This window comes from Montipora foliosa, chromosome 7 (genome assembly GCF_036669935.1).
Source record: "Montipora foliosa isolate CH-2021 chromosome 7, ASM3666993v2, whole genome shotgun sequence".
In the NCBI taxonomy this organism is placed as follows: domain Eukaryota; kingdom Metazoa; phylum Cnidaria; class Anthozoa; order Scleractinia; family Acroporidae; genus Montipora; species Montipora foliosa.
In genome coordinates, this window is record NC_090875.1 from 40246506 (window position 1) to 40256505 (window position 10000).

The 10000-nt window shown below is 38.4% G+C and overlaps 1 protein-coding gene across 3 annotated transcripts in view; it reads left to right on the forward strand.

Annotated features, from left to right (window-relative positions):
- The window catches only part of LOC138009502 (uncharacterized), a 49512-nt gene that overhangs the window by 15818 nt on the left and 23694 nt on the right, over nucleotides 1-10000 (forward strand). For 2 of the 3 annotated variants that reach the window (XM_068856550.1, XM_068856547.1), the window contains exons 1-2: nucleotides 7408-7512; nucleotides 7770-7795. The exons of the other annotated variant lie outside the window; for it this stretch is intronic. The gene's annotated coding sequence lies outside the window, so the exon portion shown is untranslated. Of the gene's footprint in view, nucleotides 1-7407; nucleotides 7513-7769; nucleotides 7796-10000 lie in introns of those variants that run through there. 3 annotated transcript variants of the gene reach the window in all.

The following is a 10000-nucleotide window of genomic DNA, read 5'->3' on the forward strand; positions in this document are numbered from 1 at the left end:
CAGCGGAGTAGACCCTGGGAACGAGGTTGCATAGTGTATGGCGTAGCACATGGGCATTTTGTCTGAGCATGCGCGAAGGGAATCGAATTATTCGAGTTCGGCGCCATTGTTATTTTGAACGCGCTGCCCGCGGGTTTTTAAACGGGCGATCTACACTTTAAAAAATATTTTGTCAAGAGAGATGAAAGATTGTAACAAAATTACACACTTTTCTATCACTATGGATATTCTTCGAGTTTGCTGGGCGTTCGGATGAGAATATTTTAATGATCAAATTGCGAACAAAACGAGATAAAGGCCCAAAGAAGTGGAGTTTGGAATTTGATTTACCGAAGTTCAAGATGTTTACACGAGAAGACAAATGATGCAGGTTAGTTTGAAGATGTTGAAGCTTTATTGTTATGAATCACAGGGCTGCATATTGACACGATCCTCAGATAAACCACCCTTTATGAGATGGAAATTTTGAATTTGAGCTGATTTTGCTTCAACTTTGAAGTAAGTTTTCATCATGATTCCGCCGGCCTCCAAGCTTTAAATTACTTCAAATAACATTGTGTCTTCTTCCTCTTTGCAGCCACTTGGGACTCCAGGCTTTAAAAAATGCGCTGTTTGTAGGATTACAATGTTATTACAACAGCTTTTGGCAAATTTTTATTTGGGAAGTTTTGATAGATTTTCCAAGTCGTGGATCACAAAAGTCTTCCGTCTTGCTGCTCTCCAAGTCTGTTGTGCAGAGCATATAGTTGTCCATTTTTAACAAGGTTGTAGTGTCATTTCAATACACGATGACTTTTGCAATTTTTTTTCCAGTGCTTCAGTAGGTATTTTTGTAATTGTTTTTTTCGTTTCCTAGAGCTAACTTAAGTCAAAAGTTCAGTTAAACTACCCTTTTTCGCCGGCCCCCAAGTCGGAGAACACTTTTAGTGCATTGTACGTTTGTTTATTTGTCCTCCGCTTCATCTGGTTTATTTATTCCGAAAAAATGCGTGCTCTTTTTTGTAACAAGGCAAACTACTACCGTTTACTGTCGAAGATTTCACATTTGGAGCTTGTCCATGTGGTTTTCGAACCGGATGGCGTAAGCTCTGTTATCGTGTTTATTTCATTAGCAAGCTGATACCTAGCAGACTAGCATTAGAAGCTCGTCAGATTTTTTTTTCTACGTGCAGCAATTGAATTTACCTCAGCAAGTGTTCTTAGACGAGCGATTTAAGAAATAAGTGAGAATGCTCATTCAAAAAGATTTGGTTGTAATTCTGGAGACGAGCTCTTTAGGGCAGAACAGACATTTCGCTTTTAGTGTGTATCCCTTAGCCTTTAGAGGAATGCCAATCACGATTTCTTTAGATGTATGTGTTAGTTATACATTTGTACAATAAAAATGTTAGGAAACACGTTTTCCTTGCCAAAATCCCGTTGTACCGTCTACAATAAGTGAAACATGCACTTGATTATCTGCAAGACCTGTCACTATATTTTGATCATCTTCTCAACAATCATTATTCACAAATAATATGTTACACATCAGATTTGTCATGTACTGGCTCTTCCAACAATCCATATACTGTAGTATAAAAATCACTAAATGTTCACCACAATTCACGGGTAAAGGAAGATACAAAATTATGTTGAAAACTAGATGAACAATAATACTTTCAAATTTGCAATGAGAGTAAGCAAGAGAGTTCATCTACATATTACCTTGAATGTTATTTGTACCCAAAAAATGTTGAATAAATACTGGGTACAGTGTAGCAAATCTTATGAGCATTTACAATGTATGTAAAAACCAAGATAGTGTGAGGAGGAGGGAGAGAATGGTTTACTTAAGTTGAAAGAAATGAAACCCTATATTATTGATCTTTACTTCAGACCTAAAATGGCCATGTTTGATCCTTGCAGTTGTGCCCCCCACTCATGCATAACCATTCCTGCGAGATATCTGATGAAGTTACTGTTGTTTCCAGAAGAGCTGGTTGCAATAAGGCCACCTTGTAGCCCATGCTTGTGGCTTTCAAAGAGGCTAATGGTTGTATGCACTAGAGGCTTGTCTGTTTGTGCCTTGTAGTGACATCAGACATGTATTCTGAGCCATGATCAGAAGTACTCTGCAAATTATTATTTAGTTTTAAGGTTAGGCTGTTAATTGAAAGGACAAGGGGAATGTAGTTATCTAGAAGAATGAAAAGAGTTCCATATTGCATGTGTTTAATTTGAAGAGTTTACTCATCACAGTTTCTCGAAAAGTGTCCAGCATCCATAAACAAGTTCTAGTATAAACATAATTCTCCATGTCTTAGGTTTATCAGTAAGCTTGCTTTGGAAAAAGTGTTTCATGTACAGAATAAAAAGTTAGGATCAAAAGAACTGACAGCGTATTCTCTGCTGTTTAGATAGATGGGCAGTGGCTCAACAATTGGAGCAATGGACAGAAGTGATGGCTGAGAGGTCAAGTTTTGTGGAAAGGTGTTACCTTGAGAACCAGTTGTGAATGAAGATAAATGGGCAGATTGGTTACGTGAAACAGCCGTATTTGAAGCTCTTGAAGTTCTGGATTATGATTGGAATCTTAAACACTCATAGATAATTAATCTGTTTGCAGTAAAATTAACAGATGTGCTGAATTCATGAGGCTCATACAAATGGGATTCTTTGTTGCTTATAAATTCAATGTACAGTTAAGATTTCACTAGTTGGAGTCACATCCATCCTACATAATAAAATGTTGCATGTCATAGTCTCAGTAAGGTGACCAGCAAGTTGATATGAAGGAAAACACTCGTGATCATTACGTTTTGGATATCCATTTATTGCGAATACAGTTGTTGACCATTTCCTCATATCTTATACTTCCGAAGGACTAACAAATTAAATTATATTTTAGTTCTATACTTGTAAAAGTTTAAAAAGCTTGGGGCTTGATATTAAAAAGGGAATACTCTTTGGTGTGTCACTCTTAACATCGCTTTGTTCCCTGGGCCTGGTCTAGTCAGAACTTACTAATTTCCTGTTGTCATTTTGTAATCAATTTTGAACTTGAATAGTCTGATTCTTTGGAAATGAACACAGAGAAGGATCATTCCTACAGATTGAGACAGTTGTACAAGGTTCAAGAGGGCAGCTTGTTCAATTACAACATGGGAATCATAGACCTTGCTATGCCCTTAGACAGTGGTTATTTATTTCAGGTCCTCAGATTTAGTTCCCTAGGGATTTGGGATGTGCTTAAACTCAAAACCTTAACCATCTAGCTCTAGTTCCCTGAAGCTAACACCATGTAAGATAAGTAATTTTCAAATGGGAGGTGCTCCATGCAATACACGAAACCAAGACTTAACATGACTTACTCTCTGTCAGAAGCTTCAAACGTTCCACAATTGCTAAACATTTTTCCCGTGGTAACATTACCAACTCTCTATTTTCTGGCTGTTTACTCAGACCATAATTTGCTCCTAGCTGCTGTTTTTGGCACGTCGTTCACGCTTGTTCGCGTTCATGCCAACAAACTTGAAACCAAAAAAGGCAAGCTACCGTAAACTTTGGGTGTGAACATTTATTTTCATAATGTAGCTGAAATTCTTGATATTTTAACATTTCAAACAAGAATGCCCAACAGAGCAAAAGAGAGAACAGTGAGGGGTAAACACGTAGGTTGGGATCAAAACTAACGCGGTAAAATGTCTGTCTAGTATGCTTATGTGTGTTTGAAGAGCCCTTCGAATTATGCAACTTTCGCCAGATTAACTTGGTTTCCCCTTATTATTCGAAAGTACTTTTCTGTGACTTTTTGCCATAAACAGCCCAACCGTTTCTCGATCTTTTGACACCGTCTACACGTAAGGCAAGGAAGATAAACTACACAGATAACGACACGTACTCGAAACTTTTCGCCACGTAGACCGCCATTATTTTGGTTTCTGCTTATGGTGGGCCAGCGGATACGCTCATAAGCATTCTCGTTCCCAGAGCTGCGATCCTCTTGGCCAACGCCTCGGATCGAGAGCTCTGGCCGGTTCCAATTTAACAGTCCGCGATTCACGGACTTCCGATCGTTCTGCGCAGTCTCGATTTTTTTTCAAAATGGCGGACCAAGCCAAGTCTCTTACACGAGGCGTTGAATCATGGAATGGAAATTCTAGATTTAAGCGACATCACATTGAAAGGAAAGAAGTACGAGGGTTTGAAGCTATCTGTGCTTGTCATTTCGCCGTTAAATACCTCAAATACACGATCAAATTTTTAAGATGAGAGAGGGAGGACTGAATTTTAAAAGAGGGTTCGGTTGACAGGAGCTGACGACAGGGATCAAGTTGCACTGAATTAAATGCTGTACGTGTTAAATACATACAAGTGATAATACTTTCGCATGTGAAATGTTCTAAGCTCTATTGAAGTAGAGACAATAATACTATAATGCGTAAGTAAACAACCTTGAAGTTAGCATTTATTACTAAAAATAAATGATCACATATACTGGTAATAAATTATTTTCTTATGTTTTGCAGCTAAAAGCCTGCCTAATGGTCCTAATGTTACCAATTTTGTCTGTTGCCTAGGAATTATGTATACTTTTTTTATCAACTTGTAATAATCATAATAACAACAACTTTATTTAAGTGTCAATGGATTTAGCACTAGAGAACTAATTGGGGAAACCAATGAAATTAACTCAAATCAAATATGTTTTTTGTGGATGTGGTAAAACCGGAGTACTCGGAGAAAAACCTTTCGCAATATAGAAGAGAACCAACAAACTCAACCCACATATGACGCTGAGTTTGGGAATTGAATCCAGACCACATTGGTGGGAGGCGAGTGCTCTTACCACTGCGCAACCCCAGCTCCCTGACTGACTGGATCAAATCTGTATATTTGCACCCAGTAGTTCATTTACTCTGTAACTGTTGAACTTCAAAGTTAAATTTCAGTTAAAATGAATCCAACCTAAATAATTATTGTTTGATTCCTAATAATTTCCTCTGTATTTTAAACCTACTGATGATAAATAATGATGTTGGGGGACAAATCTTGATCAAAATGTAACTACATGCAGGATGAAGTCATTTAAGTTGCCTGAATTTCACATAAATATTAATGTGTTTACATATTTTTAGAAAATATATATCATTGGACACCTTGTTCTTACATCTTGGCACTAGCAAAACTGAGGAACTATATCACTCTTTTTGCACAGCTTCTTGCACTGGTCGTTGATATCCTTAAGGGTAACTGCCTTAATTGCATCTCCAAAAACCATGTCTTCCATCACAATGTTTCAAAATCTGCTGAGGTTTTCCTCCACTATTCATCATTGTTGACAGTTGTTTGATATATTCACTGTTTTATTCAGTTAACAAATGATACAAAATACCATTAATATTTTTAATGTGAATTTTAACAATGATTGATCACAAATAAATTATTATTCATGGTCTTCATCTTCAGTTTGTTGGTTTGAGCAAATTATTGAAAGTAATAAGATAAATGACTAACTTTGTTGTTCTAAGAGTTATCATAATTTTATTATTATTGCCAATAACAGGCACACTGTATTATGCGTGTGAATATCATTGCACATTCTAAATTATAAAATAATTAGGATAGTAAACGCACTCCATTAATATCGGTCAATAGCTGTGTTTAGATGAGAGTATATAAACACAGCTATGACATCACATGAATTTTGATTGGTTATGTGTTGTCAGATGCACCTTTTGATTGGCTGGTTGGAAATATGGGTGTGTATGTTATGCAAACCCTCAACTGTGTCTCGGGTTTGCATAACTGTCAAGAATTCTCCCAACTGCGCTTGGCATTTAGATGAGGCTATGTAAACATGGACAATGTCCTCTATTGCTTAAATAACACAACAAAATATAACTTTTTGATCGGTTGCTTTATCTCAAGAGAAGTACTTCCGGAAGGCAGTTTTCTATTAAGCAATAGCCATTGAAGCAGATTCAACCAAGCCTTTGCCTGTTGGATGCATCTGGCAAAATAGTCCAAAATGCATGTGGGGCTTCACTTTTATGGTGCAAACAGGGACAGTCTGAATTATGTTGATCTCTTTTTAGCTGACTAAACATTCGCTCTGACGATGGGCTAACACTCGGAACGTCAGCTTTCCAAATCATTCATGGTGGTAATTCCACCTTTATCAAAATATGTGATAAAACCAAATTTTCCTGTTAACCGTGACACTGTATGCAATCAATGTAACATGGAGACAATTTAGCATGTAACGGGGTCCCTCATGCGTGAGCACAAGTGTTGACGCCTGTCAAAGAATAGGTTATTGGCTAAGCTCTTCTGAGCCTACAATTTACCAGTTTAATAAATTATATACTAGCCCAAAACAGCGATGTGAAAGTTAACCAACAGGTACCCAGTTTACTGTGGCCATAATAATCCTCTGAAAATAAGAACCCAAAAGTTGTTTTTCAGTAGCTGTGTACCAGCAGGAGAATCCTTCAAGCTCTCCTCTGGATAAGAAACTACCCAGAAGATGCAGGTTGTCAAGATCACTTGAGATAGAACTTGACAGGAATTTATCCATTTTTTGGATAGCCCCCCTCCCCCCTTTATCCCCATTTTTCATCAGGGGTTGCTCTCAACTGAAGCCTTTTGTATCAACCTTAGCTGTATGATTTTCTTATAACTAATGCAAACTGGACATGGAAGGAATCAAGTTCCAACGTTAATGCGATATCACACAAAGAAAATATACTTACAAATTTCATTATTGCAATAAGAGAATGTAACAAAAAAGTACGCGATAACCAGGTTAGCTGTTGGCTTAATCTTTTCTTCCTCACCACGGACATATTCAAAAGGAGTCAAGGCTTTGCGTTGTTAAACACGTGAACAATAATTACACCGTAAACACATGAATCGATCGAGCTTAGTCAAAAATCCTGCGTAACATATAACCAGCTGACCTTGCTCCCTTTTTTCTCGCGTCCCACACCTGGTGAAGGACGGGCTCTGCTGCACAGACTTCCTTCTTTTAGATCGGATAACCGACTCGTGCTGAGCTTTCGAATGAACTACCGTCTTTATAAACTCCTGAAATGTCGTGACCGTAACGTAGCAAGATCTACGTATTCGCGAAATTTTCAAACCAGAAAACTCTTCTCAATCCCGTACGATTCCTTCCCTAAATGTCTTTTCACCAAATAAATCCAAAGGATGGTTGTTACTAATAATATATCTGTTGCAAGTACGGCAAACAGAAAATAGAATCCCTTCGGCCATTCTCTTCCGATTTCTTCCGGTTATCGTTTTTATTGTGTTCCCATCTGACCAATCAGTGGCGAGAACGGATTGGAACCGGCCAGAGCTCTTGATCCGAGGCGCTGGCCAAGAGGATCGCAGCTCTGGGAACGAGAATGGCTCATAAGAGATCTCAAAGTCGCGCACGCGCAGACAAAATGCCCCTGTGCTGTATGGTGTGTTCATTCTGTTTTGAGTTTTGTTCGCCGTTTTGGCTTTCTTTGCACTTTTATATCGGTAAGTCATGTCATCGCTTTGTAATCTTTCCACAATCTTTTAGGTAACGTGTTACTGTGCTTGTAACTTAAGTGTTTTGGAGACCTTTAGTATTTGGAGCGTATTTGTACGGCTTTCCGTTCTAATGTAGCCGTGTGCTCATGTGGCAAGCCACAGTAATTTCCCGCTTAGATGCAGCTTTTTGTATTTCTCTTCCAAATTTCGTGTTTCCAACTAGCCTTATTTCTGTTTGTTTACACATTTTATATTTCTTACAGTGTCCTTAAGATGTTCAGCTGTCAGGGTGAGCTTATTTTACTGTTTATTAGTCCGTTGATTCAGGATTCATTTTTGTCTCCGTGACCACACTAGGCCGGCGTTTGTTTGTGTCTATTATCGGGTCCAGTGAGCCTACATGTGTCACGTTTCTTAGTTTTAGCCACTGAAGTATTTTTGTAAGCTAGGCCTGGTATTTCCATTCGGATTCTTTGAGTCGCTTCCAGATATACGGTTCGAAGAAAGCACTCGTTTACTGGTTAAACCTACGCGCTCGTTTCAGTGATTAGGCCTAAGCACTCTCGTAAAATTTTAGCTTTCATTTTGCGGTTCGGTTAACTACACTTTTCTCGAGATCATCTTGTCCTTGAACAATTTTCATTCATCGACTATGGGATTACGGGCCGCCATGGCAGTTCATTATACTGCTTGCCCTTTAACAATTTTCATTCATTGACTATGGAACTGTCGACTGCGGTGGCAACTCTTTTTACAGTACGATTAGTGGGCCAGGTATTCTGCAATCGCTCCCAACTTCTTTTTATCAGCAAGTTTCCACGACCAAAGTTCACTGAAGTTAAGCCCTATCTGGCGGAGTTAGTATCGTGATGGGAGACCTCAAAATATACGACTTGCTGCCAGAAACATTGAACCGAAAATCCCATTTCAACGCTCAAAAATGCTAACTAAGCATGGTATAGATATTGTTAGCCTGCGTTATGCATAACAACTCTTGCTGTAAAGGTAAATAAATATTGATACACAGTTTTAAGGAAGAGCACAAGGAAGTTTTAGGAAGTGTCGATCGAGAATAAAAAAATCTGCCATCAGCAACAACATTTGCGATGTGAAAACAACATACATTTTGTGGTTAATATAAAAATTTACCATCAGCGAAAAACATTTTGGGAGATATTTGTTATGTTCAATTTATCTATTGTTCTCTTGCCTGCAAATCGTAAAATCGAAAGTGACATTTCAGCGGCCCCCTGTGATCAAGTTACCTTGCGAGTTACTGCAACTGGATACATCTGTGTCAAAATGACCGCCACACATCGGATTGTTGTTTGTTAGTTTGCGTTTTTCTTTCTTTCAAGTGTCATTAAAGTGGACAAGAAATATGCGAATTCAACTCAAAGGTTGACCATATTTTCCGCAAAGTCAAAAATTCACTTTCCTGGTAATTCCATCGTTTTCGAAATAGACACTGCTTTATTATTCATCGTAAGATAATGGTTTGACACGGACTAGTTTTTTTGATGCTTCGTGCAAGACGTTTCGGCTGGTGCTTAAGCCTTCATCAGTTGCAATATAACGGTACCACGCGTGATTCAAATAACTGCACGCGGATATTGCAACTGATCAAGGTTTAAGCACCAGCCGAAACGTCTTGCACGAAACATAAAAAAAAACTAGTCAGTGTCAACCATTATCTTACTATGTCAGCTCCTGACTACCACTACTCTATTTTTAGACTTATTATTCATCAGCCTCACAAATTCTTGCTGATTTTGGGGCTCATTTGTCAAGCACGCTTTCTTCAGACCTATTTATTTTCGTATTTCACCTAGTTATTTCCGGTGCGGCTGTTAACTGACATGACTTTTCATACAGATATAATTAAAAAGCGGAGTGAAAATCAAAAATTGTGTGAAGAAATTACAAGAGAAGAAAGACCCTATCGCTGAAATCAATGCCTTAACTGCAATACCTTGCTTCCTCGAAGCTTTACCCTAAATTGGGTGGATACGCGGATACGCAGATACGCAGTGGAGACACCGAGCTTAGTGGATATGCGGATACGCACTCGTTCTCCTGGTTCCCAGTATTTCTCCCTTCTGAGGCACCAAACAAAAAGCGCGAAGGACATTGATGTATATGTATTTCTCGTTCATAGAGCACAATGATCGAGTGAAAAACAATGTTTGTTAAAGTGCGACCAATCTCCTTGTTGATATGTATCTCTTGTTCTTATAGCACAATGATCGAATCATTTTACAATTCGGTTAGCTTTCATTTTACGGTTCGGTGAACTACACGAAATAGCACTCGATTCCTGATTAAGACTCCTTGTTGATATGCATCTGTGGTTCTTATAGCGCGATGTTCCAATATTTTACAATTCGGTTAACTTTCATTTTACGGTTCGGTGAACTACCCGAAATGGCACTCGATTCCTGATTAAGACTCCTTGTTGATATGTATCTCTCGTTCTTATAGCGTGATGTTCGAA